A 24,942-nucleotide genomic window follows, 5' to 3' on the forward strand; every position below is an offset into this window, starting at 1 on the left:
CTATTTTGTAAAACTAGAGTTATTACACTAGGCCTTGGAATGACTATACTAGGCCGTGGTATTTCAAATATGAGTATACTAGGCCTTGGGGCTAGTAGTATATGTGAAATACCACGGCCTAGTATAGTCATACCAAGGCCTACTGTAATAACTCGATTTTTAACAACTAGCATCTTGTTTCACCAAAAACAAACTGGTGAAACTAGAAAGAAACTTATTTTTTAGACAAGTTTCAACAGTTTGTTTTTCATGAAACCAGATTCTATTTTGTAAAACTAGAGTTATTACACTAGGCCTTTGAATGACTATACTAGTCCATGTTATTTCACATATGACTATACTAGCCCTTGGGTTGGTTTTTAACATGTATTTACCCATCAGTGTGTGTGAGCGGCGCAAACAACATTAATGAAACTTATTAATGGTGAACCACAAATGTAAATTTATTTTTTATCACAAAAAAAAAATTTAAAAATTATTTTTTACGGCGTTTGGGGGCAGATGGTTTCAATTTGGGGGTGTGCAGGGAATATGCAACACTTGCAGTTGAAGACGGTGTTTGAGGGGAAGGGGCAACAAAACTTGTGGGGGAAGGTAGTCCAGTTAAGGGAATTAAACTTGGAACACTTGTAGGAGAGGAAATCTGTTCAGTTACATTAGTTGTAATGGCATGTCGCCGTAGGCTTGTGTGCCTGGACCGACTTTGGCCCAATGCCCGCCTTGATTGATTTCGCCTTGAAGTAGGGGCAAATATGGAATGTAGGTCCCCCGTCTGCTGGTATGGCTGCTGCTGCTGAGGTGGCGGCTGCTGCTGCAGAGGTTGCGGCTGCTGCTGAGGTGGCGGCTGCTGCTGAGGTGGCGGCTGCTGCTGAGGTGGCGGCTGCTGCTGAGGTGGCAGCTGCTGCTGAGGTGGCAGCTGCTGCTGAGGTGGTTGCTGCTGCTGCTGAGGTGGCGGCTGCTGCTGAGGTGGTTGCTGCTGCTGCTGAGGTGGCGGCTGCTGCTGAGGTGGCTGCTGCTGCTGAGGTGGCGTCTGCTGAGTTGGCTGCTGCTGCTGAGGTGGCTGATGCTGCTGAGGTGGCTGATGCTGCTCTTCTTGTTCAGTGCTCGTCCTTGCAGGAGGACTGGTGGCGGCAGTGATGGCCCAGGTTTGCAGAGTGGTGGTGGCAGGGCTACTACATGTTGTTGTAGCGGCAGGGCTGTTCCATGTTTGCCTAGTGGTGGCTGAGCTCCACGCATGCATGGGATTGGCGGTGGTGCTCCAGACAGGAGCAGCGCTTGCCATGGTGGTGTCGGTGAAGTGACCAGCTGCACTCAGACTTGTGGTGGTGTAACGGTGGGTGTCCAGCCTTTGAAGAGAGGTGTCCGTGCAGTGGTATGCAGCACAAGTCGGTAGTGAGGTGAAGCGAGTCAATGGTGGCACAGGTGGAAAGGACACCACTGACTGCTGACCGTACCGATTATGCTGCATAGCCTGCAAGAAAGCATTGTTGCAGGCCTGCAGCACATTCAGCTGTTGATCAGGACTAAGGTGTTCCGCCATGCCCTTTTCAATCTTACTAAAAAAATGGTGTGCTGGTCTGTTGAGGTCGGCCTCCAGACGGTCAAGGCGCTGTTCTACAGAATTGAAGCGGTGTTCAAAGTGGTTAAAACCACGTTCCATCAGTGCAAAACCGCTTTCAACTCTGTCGGACAGTGACTTGAGGCTGGAATTAAATGTCTCGCTCAAATGCATAAACTCGGGCAAGACATTCCTGTCCAAGGCCCTCTGCCGCTGGCGGGTAGTGCCCGCATAACCAGTGGCAGAGACCTGGGACAGGGGAACACCTGATGGCCCAGCTTCCTGGTCACCAGCTGTGTGTGTGTGGGACCTGCAAGGTGCTTCCTGGCTGTCGGATGGCTGGGACGGGTCAGAGGACGTCCGACGAAGGACCGCTCCAGGGCCAGGTTGCAGGGTGCTGCTCCAGGTGCTGTGGAAGAAAGGAAAATCATTACTACCATGCCTTTACAAGAAGCATCAGCTGTGGATTAGAAAAACACAGATTAATAAAAATAAAAACCCAAAATGTATAATACTTACGATCTTGTGGCAAGGACCGGTCTTAGGAACTGCAACGCGTGATAGTGACGGTATCTAGTTCTGGTCCTTGACGCAGATCCACTGCGAACCTGGCCCTCAGCACGAACATCACTGTTGAAGCGGTCCTTGATCGAACGCCAACGTGTTCGGACTTTGTCCACTGTTGATAAAAAAAAACAGTGCCGTCAAGTACAACAGTCACTGCTTCACAATTTAGCAATACAATAATCAAAGCAGTCACTGTACACCCCGATGACACTGTTGGGTTTCCTGCTAGAATACACCTAGCACGAAACCCAACAGTGCCGTCAAGGACAACAGTCACTGCGGCACAATGTAGCAATACAATACTCAAAGCAGTCACTGTAGACCACGATGACACTGTTGGGTTTCCTGCTAGAATACGCCTAGCACGAAACCCAACAGTGCCGTCAAGGACAACAGTCACTGCGGCACAATGTAGCAATACAATACTCAAAGCAGTCACTGTAGACCACGATGACACTGTTGGGTTTCCTGCTAGAATACGCCTAGCACGAAACCCAACAGTGCCGTCAAGGACAACAGTCACTGCGGCACAATGTAGCAATACAATACTCAAAGCAGTCACTGTAGACCACGATGACACTGTTGGGTTTCCTGCTAGAATACGCCTAGCACGAAACCCAACAGTGCCGTCAAGGACAACAGTCACTGCGGCACAATGTAGCAATACAATACTCAAAGCAGTCACTGTAGACCACGATGACACTGTTGGGTTTCCTGCTAGAATACGCCTAGCACGAAACCCAACAGTGCCGTCAAGGACAACAGTCACTGCGGCACAATGTAGCAATACAATACTCAAAGCAGTCACTGTAGACCACGATGACACTGTTGGGTTTCCTGCTAGAATACGCCTAGCACGAAACCCAACAGTGCCGTCAAGGACAACAGTCACTGCGGCACAATGTAGCAATACAATACTCAAAGCAGTCACTGTAGACCCCGATGACACTGTTGGGTTTCCTGCTAGAATACGCCTAGCACGAAACCCAACAGTGCCGTCAAGGACAACAGTCACTGCGGCACAATGTAGCAATACAATACTCAAAGCAGTCACTGTAGACCACGATGACACTGTTGGGTTTCCTGCTAGAATACGCCTAGCACGAAACCCAACAGTGCCGTCAAGGACAACAGTCACTGCGGCACAATGTAGCAATACAATACTCAAAGCAGTCACTGTAGACCCCGATGACACTGTTGGGTTTCCTGCTAGAATACGCCTAGCACGAAACCCAACAGTGCCGTCAAGGACAACAGTCACTGCGGCACAATGTAGCAATACAATACTCAAAGCAGTCACTGTAGACCACGATGACACTGTTGGGTTTCCTGCTAGAATACGCCTAGCACGAAACCCAACAGTGCCGTCAAGGACAACAGTCACTGCGGCACAATACAGAGCAGGGAAATACTCACTAAACGCCTTTTTGGCGGATGCTGTGGCGCTGTCCCAGCCATCCATCAACGCTGCGGCCACCTCATTCCATAGCCGCCGTGTCACCACATTGTCCTTGTACAGCCGGTCACGGCTGTCCCACAACGGCGAACGCTCCTGGACCAGGCTGATGAGCTGCTCATTATCCAGGTAGACGTCTTCATCCCGTTGTGGAACCTAGACAAAACACATTCATTAGAATAATCAAATTTAAATTGACTAAAAAGTTACAAAAAAAGAAAAAAAAAAAAGAGTAAAAATAGAAGATAAAAAAAAAAAAAAAACATTACAAATCATTTGATACTTACATTACGTATCACCACCGGGACTTGGCTTCGCTGCTCCTGCTGTTCGCCCTCACTATTCCCGTCCGCAGATGATGATGACGATGTCTGAAAGTTGAAAAAAACGTAAGAGATTTGGAGAAGCAGCAGATATACTTACCAGATGCACGAAAATAATCACCTCACGGTCTGCTTGCGCCAATTCCTGCCGCGATGGGGAATACTCCGATTCTGAAGACATACTGCATGTAAAAATAATAAAAATCATTAGTACATACATAATTTAAAAGGACAGGCATATAATGTAATATACTCACATTCTTCGCTGATATAATGTGTTCTTGGTTGAATGTCTGCTCTTCAATCTGTCTAGTGTAGTAGTGGCAGAGTTTTGGCAGGCACCTCCTTTATATAGCCTTTTTTTTTTGGACTTTAGAAGATTCTAACTAGGATAAAAAGTGGACACCACCCAAAAAACGCTGCGCTAAAAAAGCGCATACCTGCGCATGCCAGTGCGCACGTATGCGCATCCATAGGCTATAATGGCCATTTTTAGCGCAAAACGTGCGCATACGTGCGCATGCGATTTTTTCAAGGGCCAAAAAATGCAACATGCAGCGTCTGGAAAATACCATCGCACACCCCAAAAAAACGCAGCGCATGAAAATCGCATACATGCGCTTACAAGTGCGCAGGTATGCGCACCCATGTTAAATATAGGGGAAAAATCGCATGCGCACGTATGCGTTTTTTTCCAGCGCTAAAAAACGCAAATGTGAAACCAGCCTTAGAGGTGAACTGCCTCCCGCCATCATAGACACTCCTTTTGATGATGCTCCAGAGGTTCTCAATGGGGTTGAGGTCAGGGGAAGATGGTGGCCACACCATTTTTTTTGTCCTCTTTTATGCCCATAGCAGCCAGATATGCAGATGTGTTATTTGCAGCATGAGACGGTGCATTATCATGCATGAAAATGATCTTGCTGCGGAAAGCACGGTTCTTCCTCTTGAACCATGGCAGGAAGTGCTGCTTTAGAAACTCCACATAGATTATGGAGTTCATCTTTACCCCTTCAGGGATCCTAAAGGGGCCGACAATCTCTCTCCCCATGATTCCAGCCCAAAACATTACTCCACCTCCTCCTTGTTGGCGCCTTAGCCGTGTTTTCATGGGGTGTCCATCAACCAGCCATCCTCCACTCCATCCATCTGGACCATCGAGCGTTGCACGGCTCTCATCGGTGAACAAAACAGTTTGGAAGTCAGTCTTCATGTATCGTTTGGCCCACTGGAGCCGTTTCTGCTTGTGTGCAGTGGATAGAGGTGGTCGACAGGATGGCTTACGCACAGCTGCAAACCTCTGAAGGACCCTGCATCTTGTTGTTCGGGGGACGTTGGAGGCACCAGCAGCTTCAAAAACTTGTCTGCTGCTATGACAAGGCATTTTTGCAGCTGCTCTTTTAACCTGACGCAATTGCCTGTTGGAAAGAATCCTCAATTTTTCCTTATCAGCACGCACACGTGTGTGCTGGGAATCAGCTACATACTTCTTGATGCGATGATCACGATGAAGTGTCTTGGCAATGTTGATTGTAGTCATGCCTTGACCTAAATACTCCACAATTTGTTGCTTCTCAGCAGCCGACACATCCTTTTTCTTTACCATTTTGGCAAAAAATGTAGGCTGCTTAATAATGTGGAACAGCCTTCTTAAGAAGTCTTGCCTTTAATTGGACACACCTGCCAAACTAATTTGCACTGGTATCTGCAATTGCTTTCAGTGATATAAAGAGCTCTGACACATATCACCATCAACGAGTTTAAATGACAAACAAAAAAATTCTAACCTTATCACTCCTAAACTCTTTTTGCATAATAATTTGGAACACAGTTTATGTGCTGATATTCATTATGAAAACTAGTGGGCAGATCGCTGAGGGATCAGTGACCTGTCAGCAATCTGTATTATGAATATCTAATCAGAACACCACATGCAGACCCCCCTCCAGGTCCGCCTTAGGGTACGAGCATATCACTAACTACAAACTGAAAATAAAGATTAAAGCTAGTTTCAGACTACCGTATGGAGGAGCGACCGCAACAAAATGCAACACCGTCAAAAAGACTCATGCGGAGGCATCCGCATACATCGGCACGACCTGCGTACCCAATGCTAAAGATAGGGTACGCAGGCCGCATGCCGACGGAGCTGACCGGAGGAGGTGCGGCAGTGGGTGGAGCTTCACTGAGGAAGTCCGCAGCTCCTCCTTACGCTAGTGTGAAGCTAGCCTTAGAAACAGCCACAAGATGGATTTCATCAACAAGGTATCATTGTAATCAGTATGTCCATGCACAGAAAAAAAAATAGAGCGTAAGGGTTGCACTCCTCGTCTCTTAAAATCCACTTTATTTCGGCAAATTAAAACATACAGGACAAGAGAGTCTCTTGTGGAATGAACAGGAAGACGATCGTTTCGCGCAAATGCGCTTCTACGGGTCCTGTGGGAAAAGGGAAGTGACGAGGTATATATGTGGAACAGGTCTCAAAATACCTCCCCCTTCCATCATCACCACGGTGTGGACAGATCAATGCACACCCATCTAGACAAAACAATGCATGACATAATGTGAAAGAATAAAACAATTAAAAAAGAGCAAACAACGGTAAATAACACCTTAATGCAGACTAAGATACAAAAGAACAATTAAAGGGAATCTGTCACCCTTTTTTTTCCGACTGCGCTTAGAAACCCGATGTGTACCTTAGTTACCAGCGCACTGGTGCAGGGAGCTGGTAAGTAACGTACACATCGGGTTTCTAAGAGCCACGCGACGCTTAGAAACCCGATGTGTACCTTGGTTACCAGCTCCCTGCACCAGCGTGCTGGAAACTAAGGTACACAGTGGGTAACTGACGTACGTAGCTTGTTACCCGCGTGTCGCTGTCCTGATCGCTGCTGAAGCTGCCTGTTTGACAGTGAGTCGCTATGTGTGATGGGGCCCTTAGATTCCTCTATAATTCTTGACTTTACTGCTAACTCAACACTGCCATTCTAAGTTAGTTCATCTAAATTTGACGCAGCACTGTACTAAACATTGCTTCTAACATGCTCTACTATTCTGGGTTAGCTCTGCTATATCTGGCCCTACACTGTTGTATTGAAGTTTCTGCCCTGTACAGCTCTGCTATGTCAGTACAGTAATTCTGCTGATGTATCCAAATCTGCTAAATTGCTAGGTTCAGCTTCATTGTCACAGTATGCCTACTGACATACACAGCTTTACTACGCTGTTGGGCACTGCTATATTGATTGTAAGCCTCCTGAAACACACTTCTCTGGGCTCTGCTTCTTTGCTACAGTGTTCTCTGACATTTTAAATTCAGCTACTTCTCTTTACTTTGCTACATCAGACTCTCCTGATCTACTCTGCTCTACTTCCTTGTGTTTCCTCCCGCTACTAATGTACCTACACCCGACATTGCCATTTCCATGTGTGGTTCCACTATTACTCCCCAGCAACATGCCCGCTGTCTTGGGGTCATACTTGATTCCGAGCTTTCCTTTGCCCCCCACATTCGATCACTGGCTCGCTCTTGTCATCTGCACCTCAAAAACATTTCTAGAATTCGACCTTTTCTTACTTTTGACTCTGCAAAAACTCTTACTGTTTCTCTTATTCATTCTCGTCTCGACTATTGTAACTCTCTTCTAATCGGTCTCCCTCTTACCAAACTCTCCCCTCTCCAATCTGTCTTGAATGCTGCAGCCAGGATCATATTCCTCACCAATCGTTACACCGATGCCTCTACCTTGTGCCAGTCATTACACTGGCTACCCATCCACTCCAGAATTCAGTATAAACTTATTACCCTCACCCACAAAGCCCTCCATGGCTCAGCACCACCCTACATCTCCTCCCTTGTTTCAGTATACCACCCTACCCGCGCCCTCCGTTCTGCTGATGACCTGAGGTTAGTATCCTCAATAGTCAGAACCTCCCACTCCCGTCTCCAAGACTTTACACGTGCCGCGCCAATTCTTTGGAATGCACTTCCCAGGTCAATACGATTAGTCCCCAATCCCCACAATTTTAAGCGTGTCCTGAAAACGCATTTATTCAGACTGGCCTATCGCCTCAACACATTAACCTAACCTATCCCTGTGTGGCAGAGTCAAAAGTTTTACCATAACCAGGTTCCCAGCATCATGTTCCCACATGCTTTATGCATCCATTAGCCCTCTGTGTCTGTACTGTTACACACTTAACATTATGGCTGGTCCATACAATCAGGGCAACTGTTACCACCCACCTTTCGTGTCTACCTCTTTCCTCATAGACTGTAAGCTTGCGAGCAGGGCCCTCACTTCTCTTGGTATTTGTTATAATCTACTGTATGTGATTATTATTATGCTGTAATGTCTATTGTCTGTACAAATCCCCTCTGAAATGTAAAGTGCTGCGGAATATGTCGGCGCTATAAAAATAAAATTTATTAATATTATATTATTACTTCTACATCAGCCATCTTGTATATTTAGCCTCTGTATTTCCAACCGAACCACCCTGCTGTATCCCCATCATCTATCTGGTCTTCCAGATTGACGGTTTTGAGCATTCACCTCACCAGATGAGACAACTACTGAGGCCAGCTAGCACAGAAAACTTTTACTCTAGATGTTTGACTACCCTGAGTGAATACTCATTGTTGCCGTGGTATGGCTTATACACTTTTTTGATCAAAACAGTGTCAACTATGAACCTTATGTTACCTCCATGTACTAAGCACTTATTTACTTACTGCAGTGTATTTGTTCATTTTATTTTAAGCTCTATCAATACTATATGTTGCACTTTATTACGTATCGATTAAAACTCCCCTTTGTGATTTTTATTTTATTTATTCTGAATAGTTTATCCAAGCTCCCATACTTTCAATTTTTTCATTTTATTTTTTTTTTTTTTATATTATATTATTTTAAAGCATTATTCTCTATTAGAAAAACCAAGAGACAGGCGTGGCATAATACATCAGTCAACCAATATAAGTGTTGACACTCCTTTATTCCAACTGACAGTCATATACACCTCATAGATGCCTTGATCAGTAGTGGGTTAAACTGCACTGCAGCCTTCTCTGGCTTCGCTGTGAAAGTGCTTTACTTACGTGAACTGTCTATTGCACCAAACTATTACAACACAGGGCAGGAATAGATTCATGACCATTTAAGATTATTAAATTTTATTACTGTCGTTCTAGAAGAAAATGGTAAATAACGTAACAGAACAGGCAACCATTTTTCCGATAGAGAAGAATAACCTTTAAATATAAGGCTAGAAGCAGTTATTATTCTAGTGAAGAGTCCGGAGAGCCTCACCCACATGAGATATTAGTCACTGCACATTCCGAGAGATGAGGTCATTATTACATATCTAAGTTCAATGCTCGGCTGAACCTTCATGTGTTCTTTATGGGGCGAGTGCAGGAAGCCACTTCTGGCAGAGGCTAATTAACTGGAGATCAAAGGGATCGTCGGGTGAATTTATGCTGCTTCATCATATTTTCCCGACACCAATCGAAGAGATGCCATACAGGTTCTGTCTAATTTACAGAAGTAATTCGGCTCTGCTCAATTTTGCATCAGAGGTGAGGGGGCCAGTAATGTCACGTCTATAGATATCTGCCAATTGGCTTGTGTGAGTGGAAGGTGTTGTTCACCTTTCCTATTCATTAGACTGATAGCTCTGACACTGTTCACACACACAGGGACAGGGGTGTCATTCTAGATGCATAGGGTGGGAAATGAGGGTAGGGACATAACTTTAAGACTAGTCATCCATTTTACATTGGGCCATGCTTCAATTTTAAGCTATGCTCACACCCATGCTTTTGCAGCCTTTTTTTCCTGCAGCCTTGGTGGTAAAACCACTACATTCAAAAGGCAGGTTACCTGGCATTTCTGCAGCGTTTTTTTTTGCCGTGGATTACATATGTAATTTGTCTGTAGAACATGATTAATGAAATTAGCTTTATTCACCAAAAATGCTAAATGCTGCAGGTTGCTTTTTGCACTCTCTCATTGCTTTCTATGGGTGCAAAAATACTGGAAGAATTGACAACTGGCAGATTTCAGAAACGCTACTGGACAACCACCTCTCAAGTGCTAAAACGTCCACGATAAAATAAAAAAAGGCAGCCACATCCCATCCTCACAGACCAGTGCAGCTCATGCAGGTCATTATGTCACAAGAGCACTGCAGACCACTCGCAGCAGCAATTAGTGCAGGCTCTGATGGTGGCATCTATGTGGCTAAACAGCAGCAGTCAGTCGCTGACAGCAGCATTTAAAGGGAGCCTAATCACTGTAAGATCCAATATTTTTAGGCACCAGGAAGACATCCAGGCCTCTCTTGAACCGCTCAACTGAGTTCACCATCACCACCTCCTCAGGCAAGGAATTCCAGATTCTCACTGCCATAACAGTAAAGAATCCTCTTCTATGTTGGTGGAAAAATCGTCTCTCCTCCAGATGCAGAGAATGCCCCCTTGTGACCGGCACCTTCCTTGGTATAAACAGATCCTCGGAGAGAAATTTGTATTTTGCCCTTGTATACTTATACATGGTTAATATATCGCCCCTCAGTTGTCTTTTTTCTAGATTAAATAATCCTAATTTTGCTAATCTCTCTGGGTATTGTAGGTCCCCCATCCCGTTTATTAATTTTGCTGCCCTCCTTTGTACTCGCTCTAGTTCCATTATATCCTTCCTGAGCACCGGTACTAACCAGGGATTTGTACAGAGGCAGTATAATGCTCTCATCATGTGTATCCAGACCTCTTTTAATGCACCCCATGATCCTGTTTGCCTTTGCAGCCACTGCCTGGCACTGACTGCTCCAGGTAAGTTTATCATTAACTAGGATCCCCAAGTCCTTCTCTATGTCATATTTACCCAGTGGTTTCCAGTTCAGTGTGTAATGGCGATATTGATTCCTTCTTCCCATGTGTATAACCTTACATTTATCAATGTTAAACCGCATCTGTCACCTTTCGGCCCAAGTTTCCAATAGGGCTGTGGAGTCGGTAAGCCAAACCTGCGACTCAGACTCCTCAATTTCCCTTACACCAACTCCGACATATATTGCTTATATTTAAGTGAAAAACTTATTGTAGTACAATGTGAACATCAGACATTTAATCATTTTTAGGATACAATAATCAAGATATTTAGATAAAACATAAGATATATTTATTGGAATACAACTTTAGAACACAAAAAAACTGTAATAAAATGTAAATATGTAATACACTATGTAATATCGATTACACATATACAGTACAGACCAAAAGTTTGGACACACCTTCTCATTCAAAGAGTTTTCTTTATTTTCATGACTATGAAAATTGTAGATTCACTCTGAAGGCATCAAAACTATGAATTAACACATGTGGAATTATATAATTAACAAAAAAGTGTGAAACAACTGAAAATATGTCTGATATTCTAGGTTCTTCAAAGTAGCCACCTTTTGCTTTGATTGTTGCTTTGTACCTTCTTGGCAATCTCTTGATGAGCTTCAAGAGGTAGTCACCGGAAATTGTCTTCCAACAGTCTTGAAGCAATTCCTAGAGATGCTTAGCACTTGTTGGCCCTTTTGCCTTCACTCTGCGGTCCAGCTCACCCCAAACCATCTCGATTGGGTTCAGGTCTGGTGACTGTGGAGGCCAGGTCATCTGGCGTAGCACCCCATCACTCTCCTTCTTGGTCAAATAGCCCTTACACAGCCTGGAGGTGTGTTTGGGGTCATTGTCCTGTTCAACAATAAATGATTGTCCAACAAAACACAAACCGGATGAAATAGCATGCCGCTGCAAGATGCTGTGGTAGCCATGCTGGTTCAGTATGCCTTCAATTTTGAATAAATCCCCAACAGTGTCACCAGCAAAGCACCCCCACACCATCACACCTCCTCCTCCATGCTTCACCGTGGGAACCAGACATGTAGAGTCCATCCGTTCACCTTTTCTGAATCGCACAAAGACACGGTGGTTAGAACCAAAGATCTCAAATTTGGACTCATCAGACCAAAGCACAGATTTCCACTGGTCTAATGTCCATTCCTTGTGTTCTTTAGCCCAAACAAGTCTCTTCTGCTTATTGCCTGTCCTTAGCAGTGGTTTCCTAGCAGCTATTTTACCATGAATGCCTGCTGCACAAAGTATCCTCTTTAACAGTTGTTGTAGAGATGTGTCTGCTGCTAGAACTCTGTGTGGCATTGACCTGGTCTCTAATCTGAGCTGCTTTTTAACCTGCGATTTCTGAGGCTGGTGACTCGGATGAACTTATCCTCCACAGCAGAGGTGACTTTTGGTCTTCCTTTCCTGGGGCGGTCTTCATGTGAGCCAGTTTCTTTGTAGCGCTTGATGGTTTTTGCCACTGTACTTGGGGACACTTTCAAAGCTTGCCTGAATTTTCGGACTGACTGACCTTCATTCCTTAAAGTAATGATGGCCACTCGTTTTTCTTTACTTAGAATTTGTATTATGGCAATAAAAAAGCAGCTAACAGTCTATTCAGTAGGACTATCAGCTGTGTATCCACCAGACTTCTGAACAACACAACTGATGGTCCCAACCCCATTTATAAGTCAAGAAATCCCACTTATTAAACCTGACTGGGCACACCTGTGAAGTGAAAGCCATTTCCGGTGACTACCTCTTGAAGCTCATTGAGAGAATGCCAGGAGTGTGCAAAGCAGTAATCAAAGCAAAAGGTGGCTACTTTGAAGAACCTAGAATATAAGACATACAGTATTTTTTTTCAGTTGTTTCACACTTTTTTGCTAATTATATAATTCCACGTGTTAATTCACAGTTTTGATGCCTCCAGAGTGAATCTACAATTTTCATAGTCACGAAAATAAAGAAAACTCTTTGAATGAGAAGGTGTGTCCAAACTTTTGGTCTGTACTGTGTGTGTGTAATATATATAACTATGACTTATCTCAGCTAAGACAAAGCCTAGATCCTCAGGCTACAGTCACACCATGGGCGAAGCCAGGATCAAAACGAGGGGGGTGGGCAGAACCTCATACTGCACACCCCTACATTTGAAAAATAGAATTAGACCTACCGGTAATTCGGTTTCTAGAAACCTTCCACGACAGCATAGGAGGTAGTCTCCACGCCCTAATGGGGGACAGGAAGCACGAGAGGTTAAAAGGTCCCTCCCACCTCCCTCTCACCAGTGACTTACAACTGATCACCATAGTACCGGTTACCTTAAGATTCTCAGAATTTGTCCAAGAATACAGGGAGGGAAATAGTGCTGTCGTGGAAGGTTTCTAGAAACCGAATTACCGGTAAGTCTAATTCTATTTTCTCTAGCAACCTTCCACGACAGCATAGGAGGCATAACAACCTATACTGCACTAGAGGGGGGACAACGGCCTGAAGAACTTTTCGGCCAAAGACTAAATCCCTGTTGGACACAAGGTCCAACCTGTAGTGTTTAGTAAAAGTATGTAAGGAGGACCAGGTTGCTGCCTTACAAATCTGCTCTGAAGATGCGCCTGCCCTCTCAGCCCATGAAGTAGAGGTGGATCGTGTTGAATGCGCTTTGATCCCCATAGGGGGTGTGATGTTCTGCGCTAGGTATGCTTCAGAGATGGCTTTCTTATTCCAATTTGCAATAGTGTTCTTTGCCACCTTCTTTCCCTTGTTTGGACCAGACGTATGATGAACGAATAGGTTGTGGTCGATTCTATAGGGTTTGGTACATTCTAAGTAGTGGAAAATTATGCGCCTTACGTCCAGCGTATGAAACACCTTCTTTAGGGTTTGCTGGGTTTTGACAAAATGAGGGAAGAATTATAATCTGTGACCTATGGAAGTCAGACACAACCTTTGGTAGGAACGATGGATCAAGGGAGAGAACTATGGAATCATCTCTAATGGTTAGGTAGGGTTCCCTGATTGAGAGAGCTTCAAGCTCTCCTATTCGCCTTGCTGAGGTTATTGCTATAAGGAAGTCCACTTTACAGGAAAGGAGCTGAGAAGTACAAGATGCTAGGGGCTCAAAGGGTGATTGAGTGAGTCCCGTAAGTACCACATTCAAGTCCCATGGTGGAATGACAACTAGCTTTTTTGGATGTAGCCTAGTGGCTGATGTAATAAATCTTCTTATCCAACTGTGGTTGGCCAAGTCACAGTCGAACATGGAGCTTAACGCTGATACCTGCACCTTCAGTGTGCTAGGCTTTAGACCTAGCTCAAGCCCCCTCTGTAAGAAATCTAGGATAAGGGAAATGTTAGGGTTTTCTGGGTCAGGCAAATCTGGCAGACACCACGAGGAAAACTTTTTCCATATTTTGTTATATATAGCAATAGTGACCGGTTTCCGAGATTTCTGAAGGGTTTCTATTACTGCCTCTGATAGACCCTTGGCCCTCAAGATCTGGGTCTCAGTAACCAGGCCGCTATCTTCATTCCCCGGAGGTTTGGGTGATGTAGAGGGCCCTGCAAGAGGAGATCGTCTTCCAGGGGTAGGAGGATTGGCCCGTCTACCTGTAGTTCTGTAATTAGAGAATACCAGTTCCTTTTTGGCCATAGCGGAGCTACCAGGATGGTTTGGGTTCGATCCTCCCGGATCTTCCTCAAGGTTGTGGCAAGAATTGGAACTGGCGGGAAGGCATATGCCAGACGAAACTTCCACTTGTGGGCGAAGGCATCTACCCCCATGGATCTGTCCCTGGGGTTCAGGGAGAAGTAGTTTCTCACTCGAGCATTCTCTCTTGATGCTAGTAGATCCACCTCCGGAAGGCCCCACCTGTTGACCAGCCTCTGAAAGATTCTCTTTCTTTCATTCAGGCTCCACTCGCCAGGCTGGATACATTTTCTGCTCAGGAAATCTGCCCGAAGATTGGAGGTACCCTTTAGGTGGACTGCTGTTAGAAAACAGAGGTGCCTTTCGGCCCAGCAAAATATTCGGCCTGAAAGGCCCTCTAGGCTGCTGGATGTTGTGCCACCCTGGTGCCTGAGGTGGGCCACTGCTGTTATGTTGTCTGAGTAGACTCTGATATGATGGCCCTGGACTAGGTGTCTTGCCGCCAGGAGAGCTTCCTCCACTGCTTTCAGCTCCCTGAAGTTTGAGGATTTTGTACTCACTTTCTGGCTCCACAACCCCGGGAATGGTTGTCGGGACACTTTGGCTCCCCAGCCTTTCTTGCTGGCGTCTGACGTTACCGTGACCAAGGGGATCTGGGACGAGTTGATTCCCCTGCACAGATTTTTGTGGTCCATCCACCATGCTAGTGAAGCTTTCACTCTTCCTGGGGTCTGGACCCTTTTGTTCAGGCAGGTGTGATCTCTGTTCCAGTTTCCTAAGATATGGGACTGGAGTATTCTGGAGTGGGCCTGTGCACAAGGCACTGACTGGATGCAGGAGGTCATTGACCCTAGTATGAACATGGCTGACCTGAGGGTCGGGGACCTCTGTTTCCTGAAACTCAAGATCTTTGATATTATAGACCTCTGATGTTCCTCCGGGAGGAAGGACATTTGTCTCTTTGAATCTAGGAGGATTCCTAAGAATCTTACTTACTGGGAGGGTTGGATCTGCGATTTTTTTATGTTCGTGATCCACCTCAGCGATCGGAGAATACCCAGAGTTTGAGTCACCTGGTCTTCCAGGGTCTGGTAAGAGGCTCCTATTATCAGTAGGTTGTCCAGGTAGGGTACAATGCATATACCCTGGCTTCTGATGTGGGACACAGCTTCCGCCATAATCTTGGAAAATACTCGAGGGGCAGAGGATATCCCAAAGGGATAGTACCTGATTTCTGGACCCTGACGGATCGCAAACCTTAGATACTTCCTGTGGGAAGGATGTATGGGAATGTAGAAATAGGCATCCTTCAGGTCTATGGTTGCCATGAAGTAAGACGGCCCTATCAGAGGAATGGCGGTCTTTACCGACTCCATCTTGAATCTGCGGTATGCGATGTGTCGGTTGAGGCCTTTCAGATTTATTATTATTCTTGCCTCTCCTGTGGGCTTTCTTACTAGGAACAGTCTGGAATAATGCCCCTTTCCCTGCTCCTCCACAGGGACCTGAGAGATGGCGCCTGATTGTAGAAGGAGCTGAATGCCGGATTTTAGTGCTGGAGTCTCCCGAGGAGGTAGGGAGGTGACTCTTATACCCCGCGGGGCGGAGGATTCGAATTCTAGCAGAAGGCCCTCCTTGATCACGCTGAGGACCCAGGGGCTGTTGGAAATCAACTGCCAAGAGTGAAAAAACCTCGAAAGCCTTACCCCCACCGGGGTCGAGACATTGTTTTTCTTGTGGCTGTTGTTGCTGCTGCTGGGGGACCAGGATGTTCCTGCCTCTCCCTTTAGCATAACTCCATCTTCCTGTCTTTCCCTTCCCTCTCGGCTGGGATGGCTGATTCTGGGGGGCTCGAAAAAGATGCTTTTTTGTGGTCCTCTGCTCAGGAAGCACCTTCTTTTTATCTGTGGCCTTTTCAAGAATTTCATCTAAGGCAGGGCCGAAGACATGTTCAGCCTTGAAGGGTAAAGAGCAGAGTTTAACCTTGGAGGTAACGTCCCTGCTCCACGTTTTAAGCCAGAGGGCCCGCCTGGCAGAATTGGACTGTACAATAGCCCTGGCAGAGGTGCGGATCATCTCCATTGATGTATCCGCCAGGATGCCTGTAGCTCTCTGTAGTATAGGAAGGGAGTTAAGAAGGTCACCCCTTGAGGTTCCTCGAGAAATATGACTAGTTCTTCTATCCATTGGAAGAGAGACCTAAAGACGCATGTAGACGCAATTCCTGACTTTAAGGCAAAGGCAGAGGTTTCCCAGGCTTTCCTTAGGAGGCTCTCTGCTTTACGGTCCATCGGGTCTCTAAGCTGGGACACATCATCAAAGGGAAGTACCGTCTTCTTCACCACCCTTGCCACCTGGACATCAATCCTTGGGATGTCCCATTTAAACTCCTCTCCCTCCAGGGGAAATCTATGCCTGAGGTCTGAAGGGGCCGAGTAGCGCTTCTCTGGGTACTCCCATTCCTGGGAGATCATATCTACTATGCTCCTATGTACTGGGAAACCTGTTTGTCTGGGTCCCTCAAATCCCCCGAACATGGCACGTACTGCACTGACCAGCTCCTCCACATATTCCGCAAAAAGGAGGTATTTTCTAGTTTCGGCTGATTTAGAGGTTCCCGGTTGGTTCCAATGTTCGGAGCCTGAATTGTATGACTGTTCAGATTTGGACTCTGTGTCCTCTATTTGAATTTTTCGTTTCTTTGGGGATGGTGAGCCCACAATCGGAGGGAGTGGAGGTGGTGGAGGGGGGGACAGGGCGGCTAGAGAGGTCTGAATCTGTTGAGTGACCAGGCTGCAGATTTCGTCAATCAATGACGCGTGCTCAGACCTAACTACCCTGTCCGTGCAAGCTTGACACAATTTTTTCACCCAATTTGAGGGAAGTTTTGCACTACATATGGCAAATTTAACCGGCTTGCTGGTGGTATTGGTGCTTTTGTGGGCAGACTTTTCTCCCTATAAAAAAAGGGAAGAAGTATTTTTGAGGACCTCTATCCCAGGACCGCACCACTAGAACCCACCCCAGGTACACTTACTGTGGCTGGGGCAGCGCTGGGCTCTGCAGACGCTGGGCAGGAAGAATCGTCCATGCTGACAGGGGATTTTGCCTTACCTGTCGGCGTCTTCCGGCGGGTTAATAAGGGGTTAACCCCGCCCTCAGCGCAGTTTTTTCATTCTCCCCCTCCTCCTTGGGTTCCTGGGCAGGCACAGCAAGCGCTGGCGAGCTCCACACGCCAGCAGCTGAGTGGGGGCTGCCATGATCGGAAGTCGTCACACCTACCCCGGAAGTGACCCGCGCGTGACGTCACTTCCGGGTCGCCGCACGGCGCGCAGCAGGAGGAGAGACCGGAGAGCTGCGGGAGGCCTCCGCTCGGGGATTGCTGGCCCGCTTTACTTCCCCTAGGGGAGCGCGGGTGGGCCAGGAAAGGTCCCGTGTTCTAAGAAGACGGGAGCTGTACGGAGGAGGGGAGGCAGCGCCGCCGACCACCACTGCCCGGCTTAAGGATTCCAGGTACGCTGCAGCAGCCGGCCACACAGCATACCGAACCTCTCCATGCCCCATGGGGGACAGGAAAGACACTGGTGAGAGGGAGGTGGGAGGGACCTTCCTGTCCCCCATTAGGGCGTGGAGACGACCTCCTATGCTGTCGTGGAAGGTTGCTAGAGAAATATAGCCTGCACCTTAAGAAGATGTGGTGATGAATGCAGTCTATTTATTCCAACTATCAATTGCTGTTGATGTGTTACTAAAGACGAGCAATGCCTATCCTGGGTGTCCTTTTGGGCAGCTATGAGGTGTACCGGACTGGTGCTAAAAAAAAAAAAAAAAAAAAAAAAAAAAAGAGTGTTAGTCTGTGTGCTACCCGGCTTTCATTCTTTTTGGTACAGATAAGATTTGGATAGACAGATATGGATAGATACACAGATATGGATAGATAGACAGATATGGATAGATAGAGCAGATTTCTAATCTGCTTTTGCTATTGAAAACACATTATCTATGAGCTTAAAAACCTTTCAGGTGATGCGGTTTTTTAAAAAGCTGATCAGCTTTTGCAGCTGAAAAACGTATCCACAAAAACCCAGGAAAAACGCTGTGTGTGAATGTAGCCTTAGATCAGGAATAGAACAGCCATTTATAGGACTTTTCATAACTTTCCCAAATTCCTATGAAAAAATATTCAGCACATTCTGCACTGAACTACTGTACCCAATTTATTATATATTTTAGGAGTTGGTCCATTTTATACAGACTCCACCAAAATGTGCACCGACTCCACATCCCTGGTTTCCAACTTATCCAGATCCATCTGTTGCGGAATACTATCTACTCTTGTATTGACTGCTTTACATAGGTTTGTATCATCTGCAAATCTCAATATTTTACTGTGTAAATCTTCTACTAGATCGTTATTAAATATGTTGAAGAGAATAGGTCCCAACACCGACCCCTGAGGTACCCCACTTGTCACAGCGACCCAGTTAGAGAATATCCCATTTATAACCACCCTCTGCTTTCTGTAACTAAGCCAGTTACTTACCCATTGTTCAATCTTTTTCAGTTTTGCGTTAATTATATGCCTGTGCTCTGGGGCAGCCTGTGGAGGGATCTTCATGTGTTGCTCTGATTAGGTATTCATCTGTACGGCGTCTGACATGTCACTGATCCCTCAGTGACCTGCCCACTAGTGTACATAATTAATATTATATATATTGAGGAAAAAAAAAAAATCACCTGCAACAAGCATGCGCCGATGCCTGTGTTGTAGCATGATCGCATGTGTAATGAGCCACATGCATGCGGTAGAAAAATGCATGAGTCCTGGATAAAAGAATGCCCCTGGCATGTATAAAGTGCTCAATCCAAGGTAAAAATGGTATGCTGTATAGGTAAGCAGAAAATCAAGGGGCCTAGTAACAAATGGTCCCCTGCATACAACCTGTTGGAGGCACTAAGATGCTGGCATGAAGGGCCTAGATCCAGTAAACGGTGTAGATAGAAAGAGGGGTGAGGCAGAGGCTCAAAGAACGCCCGACGCGTTACGCCAGAACAGCTGGCTTCATCAGGAGCTCCTGATGCATGCATGTGGCTCTAGTTGTCAGTTAGACCTAATAGTGATTTTGCACATATTACTGAACTAGGTGTTAGGTGTAGTGTATTATAGTTTTTCCATCATCAGATGACTGATTGTATTATTATAACTGCTTTATTGTTCGTATATATGCCATATTAAGAATTATGTAGGGTTTGTGCAGAGGCTTTCTACCCTTTTTGTGTATGCAAAATGTATGCATTTGTGCGGTTTTAATTGTTTTTACACTTGCACTGCGTGTTGTTTGACATGGATGTTTCAATAAATGGTTTATAACTTTGTACTTCATTATACTTTATTGGTGATCCCTATTATTTACATGCCTCTTTCTTGGTACTTCATACAGATAAATAGCTAATCATAGCACCACATGAAGACCCCCCCCACAGACCGCCCCGCAGAACGAGCATATCATTAAGGGTGGTTTCACATTAGCGCTTTTTAAGCGCACGCACGGCCGGGGGTAGCTCCGCCCCCGAGCCGGCTCTCTGCCCGGCATGCCCGCCCCTTGCTTGTAGCGCCGCCTCCTAGCGCACAGCGGCGCCTGCGATCGGCGCACCCTATCTTTAGCATAGGGTGCGCAGATCGTGCGCAGGCCGTGCGCTAGTTGCGCTTTGACCTGCGCTGCGCACTTTTGACGGTGCGCCGTGCGCGCCAAAATCAAACTTTTCGGATTTTGGCGCGCACGGCGCACCGTCAAAAGTGCGCAGCGCAGGTCAAAGCGCAACTAGCGCACGGCCTGCGCACCCTATGCTAAAGATAGGGTGCGCCGATCGCAGGTGCCGCTGTGCGCTAGGAGGCGGCGCTACAAGCAAGGGGCGGGCACGCCGGGCAGAGAGCCGGCTCGGGGGCGGAGCTACCCCCGGCCGTGCGTGCGCTTAAAAAGCGCTAATGTGGAACCACCCTAACTCAAAACTGAAAGTAAATATCAAAACAACCACAAGACAGATTTCATCAACCAAGGTATCATTGTAATCAGTATAACGGCGCCAACCTGACACTGTCTGTAGGTTACTGTGCACAATCCTGCTGACAGGTTCGCTTTAAGTTGCTCAATGCTGTGCCGTAATATATAGTGGGCGGATGATTAGGTTAATATGGTAGTTCCTTTCACTGCCATCTTTGTACTCCTATGCAAAGAACATATTGCAGGCTCTCAGAGAATGACTAAAAATGTAAATTATATATATATATATATATATATATATATATATATATATATATATATACACACACACACACGGTATGTATAAAATAACCATAAAACTTTGAATCAACCTTTTTTCTCATTCTTATTCTGAAAAAATCAAATATATACTGACCTTATAATGTCTTCACATCCTGTTCCGTCCAGATCCCAGAATTCCAAGCGGCGGAAGTTCACTGACTGCCACAATTGGGACACCCAAGCGATGGATGTCTCAATATGAAACTACTGGTGGTACTGGCCTCCTGTGCGGCACCACCAGCAGAACAACATTGCACTACACCACACACACACTGTATACGCCGTACGCACCACACACACACACAAACTGTATATGCCGTACACACCACACACTGTATACGCCGTACGCAACCTCGAGCGGTACCACCAGCGGAACACCGTCGCGAACATGCCGCCGCTGGGATCAGCTGAATGATTCACTGACTGCCACCATCTTTGCACAGGTGAAGCACACGCGCAGTTTTAATGTGACCACCGCTATCTGTCTGCACAAAGATGGCAGTGGTCTGATTTACTGCGCCTGCGTGAATTCCACGCAGGCGCAGTGAATCATTTGGCTGATCCCGGCGGCAGATGCGCAACGTGTCTACAGGCAGAGGGAGCCGGTCACATGAAAGGGGTTTTCCTATGAACGAAAGTTCATTTTAAAAATTGTCTGTGTCTGACCGTGTACGGAGCATACCACATCTCCTGGGCAGGGGAGAAAGCAAAAGAAGATTCATTTTGTGAGGTAATATATTTCACTGACTGTTTTTAAACAATATTTTGCCTCACAAAATGTATCCTCTGCGATCTCCTGCTGTAATGTCAGTATTGTCTTTTGCTTCCTCCCCTACCCAGGAGCTGTGGGGAGACAGCTCAAACGAGAGAACACATGAGGGAAGAAGACAGCACAGTGGTGGAGAGAGAGCAGACAAGGGGGAAAGCACATGGGGTACAAAGGTCAAAGAAGAGATGACATGAGAGGAAAAGACAGCATATGGGGGAGAGAAAAAGCACACAGGGAAGAGAGAGACAGCCCAAGTGGGACAGCACATGAGGGGAGAACACAGGAAGGAGAGAGACAGAAGACAAGGGGGATAGCACATGGGGTAGACAGGTCAAAGAAGAAAGCACAGACAGGAGAAGTCAGCCCATGGAGCACATGGGGAAGAGAGAGTGGATAGGTGGCGAGCACATTTGGGGGGGGGGGGGAGATTCTCAACGCTGCAAAGCCTGCCCCCATCATGACATTACCTCCCGCCCAGTGCGATAGCATCGGGTCTCCATCTAGTATAATAATAATGATTAAAAAAAAAGACTAAGCATGTCTGGTATTCTTGAGAATACAGTTGTCCGATATGTCAAAATATAAATTCATTTAATCAGTACAGAAAAATGTTGCAGAGAAAAAAAAAAATTCTAAATGCCATCATTGCTGTTTTTTTTCTGCCAAAAATCACCTACCTTAACAAAAAAGTGTAATAAAAGGTGATCAAAAAGTCATAATTAACTAAAAATGTTACCAGTAAACAAGTTATGGGTGTGAAGAACACGGTGACACAAAGCCAATTTTTTTTTCTACATTCTAAATATTAGAACAGCAACAACGTTTAAAGAAAATAAAGTCCTGCTCCACTATACTATTTTCTGCCACTTTGATTTTGTTTTTCAGCAAATTCTAAAAGGTAAAATGAATGGTGCCTGCAGACAAGCCCTTGTGTGGCTATGGGATGATCATGGCTCGGGAAAGAAGAGCGCGTACGTAAAAACCGACTCCGTCAGGAGGGTATAAAGGCCATGACAGGAAGAGGGGGATGATGGGGACCCCAAGATCTGCTCACAGGGACCAACCTGCTACACAGCACATACAGGGGGAACACAGGTGGAGAAGATAGTTCTAGTGACTATGACATGAGCCCATGTCCCTCCCACTGTGGACACGATATGGGGACGGTAGCTGGGACATGTAGTACTACACTGACTGGGGTATGAGAACACAGCTGTCTGCTTACTTGCTGCAGCATGTACTGAGACCGGGAGACGCACACCCCATCACTTCTATCACTGTGATTAGCACACTGCTCCTCTATGAAATAATATCCAACTAATTAATAAGCGTATAACAGCGCTCCTGACTCACCTGCGGTACTGCTGCGTGTGACCGGAGTGCTGGGTGTGCCGCCGCCTTCCGTACAGTCCAGAGTACTAATGAGAACCGCGCCACGGGGCCGGGCTGCTCTACCAGTGCAGGAAGAGGTCACGTGCTCACTCAGGGCGGCTGCAGAAAGCAAAGGGGACAAGCTCCAGGCTGACGTCATGGTCATGTGACTGCTGTAGGAGGAGCCGGACTGGAGCTGATGGCAGGATAGAAGGCGCTAGATCGTTTCTGGTGCCTGTCAGCTCTGAGCCGTGTGTACGAAAGGCTGTGTGGCGGTGTACAGACTGCTCCATAGCCCTGCATGGATTTCAGGAACGGCTCCGCGCCTTACTGTGCAGCCTGACTGTGTTCATGTGTAGTCAGCTTGTGGCAGAGCTGTGTTGGTGTAGTTGGGCGGTGTGTGTTACAGCATACAGTTGTGTAGTTTGCATGTAGCTGACCTGTGTCTGTAATGCAGCATAAGGGGTCACACTAACCGACGCAAAATACAGTCCGTAGTTTACATGCGTAATACGGATGAATGGCCCCTAAATAGTGCTCCGTATGTCATCCGTAATCAAGGTGTGGTCGCGTATTTTGCGCATGTCAGCATCCGTATGGCATCCGTATGGCGAGATTTTCTCGCAGGCTTGCAAAATGGACATATAATGGAGCCCTATGACAGGGTTTATAACAGAAACCAAAGAATAGATGTAGACACATAGAATGCATATATACACTCACTGGCCACTTTATTAGGTACACCTGTCCAACTGTGTGTTAAGACTTAATTTCTAATCAGCCAATCACATGGCGGCAACTCAGTGCATTTAGGCATGTAGACATGGTCAAGACAATCTCCTGCAGTTCAAACCGAGCATCAGTATGGGGAAGAAAGGTGATTTGAGTGCCTTTGAACGTGGCATGATTGTTGGTGCCAGAAGGGCTGGTCTGAGAATTTCAGAAACTGATGATCTACTGGGATTTTCACGCACAACCATCTCTAGGGTTTACAGAGAATGGTCCGAAAAAGAAAAAAAATCCAGTGAGCGGCAGTTCTGTGGCCGGAAATGCCATGTTGATGCCAGAGGTCAGAGGAGAATGGGCAGACTGGTTCGAGCTGATAGAAAGGCAACAGTGACTCAAATTGCCACCCGTTACAACCAAGGTAGGCAGAAGAGCATCTCTGAACGCACAGTGCGTCGAACTTTGAGGCAGATGGGCTACAGCAGCAGAAGACCACACTGGGTACCACTCCTCTCAGCTAAGAACAGGAAACTGAGGCTACAATTTGCACAAGCTCATCGAAATTGGACAGTAGAAGATTGGAAAAACGTTGCCTGGTCTGATGAGTCTCGATTTCTGCTGCGACATTCGGATGGTAGGGTCAGAATTTGGCGTAAACAACATGAAAGCATGGATCCATCCTGCCTTGTATCAACGGTTCAGGCTGGTGGTGGTGGTGTCATGGTGTGGGGAATTTTTTCTGGGCACTCTTTGGGCCCCTTGGTACCAATTGAGCATCGTTGCAACGCCACAGCCTACCTGAGTATTGTTGCTGACCATGTCCATCCCTTTATGACCACAATGTACCCAACATCTGATGGCTACTTTCAGCAGGATAATGCGCCATGTCATAAAGCTCGAATCATCTCAGATTGGTTTCTTGAACATGACAATGAGTTTACTGTACTCAAATGGCCTCCTCAGTCACCAGATCTCAATCCAATAGAGCATCTTTGGGATGTGGTGGAACGGGAGATTCGCATCAGGGATGTGCAGCCGACAAATCTGCGCCAACTGTGTGATGCCATCATGTCAATATGGTCCAAAATCTCTGAGGAATGCTTCCAGCACCTTGTTGAATCTCTGCCACGAAGAATTGAGGCAGTTCTGAAGGCAAAAGGGGGTCCAACCCCTTACTAGCATGGTGTACCTAATAAAGTGGCCAGTGAGTGTATATATATATATATATTCTATGTGTATATATCTATTCTTTCGTTTCTTCATTAAACCTGTCAGTGTGAGTTTACTGTATAGTGCACTGAA

General features: G+C 46.3%; 1 protein-coding gene across 3 annotated transcripts in view; it reads right to left on the bottom strand.

The window, feature by feature from the left end:
• The window catches only part of LOC141052850 (serpin B6-like), an 81,402-nt gene extending 58,349 nt beyond the window's left edge, over nt 1-23,053 (bottom strand). For 2 of the 3 annotated variants that reach the window (XM_073550154.1, XM_073550153.1), the window contains exon 1: nt 22,897-23,053. The gene's annotated coding sequence lies outside the window, so the exon portion shown is untranslated. Of the gene's footprint in view, nt 1-18,994; nt 19,019-22,896 lie in introns of those variants that run through there. The other variant, XM_073550155.1, reaches the window with a different exon arrangement.
• Between the last annotated feature and the right edge of the window lie 1,889 nt (nt 23,054-24,942).

Source organism: Dendrobates tinctorius, unplaced genomic scaffold (genome assembly GCF_039654945.1).
Source record: "Dendrobates tinctorius isolate UK_male_01 unplaced genomic scaffold, ASM3965494v1 ptg000163l, whole genome shotgun sequence".
Lineage (NCBI taxonomy): Eukaryota > Metazoa > Chordata > Amphibia > Anura > Dendrobatidae > Dendrobates > Dendrobates tinctorius.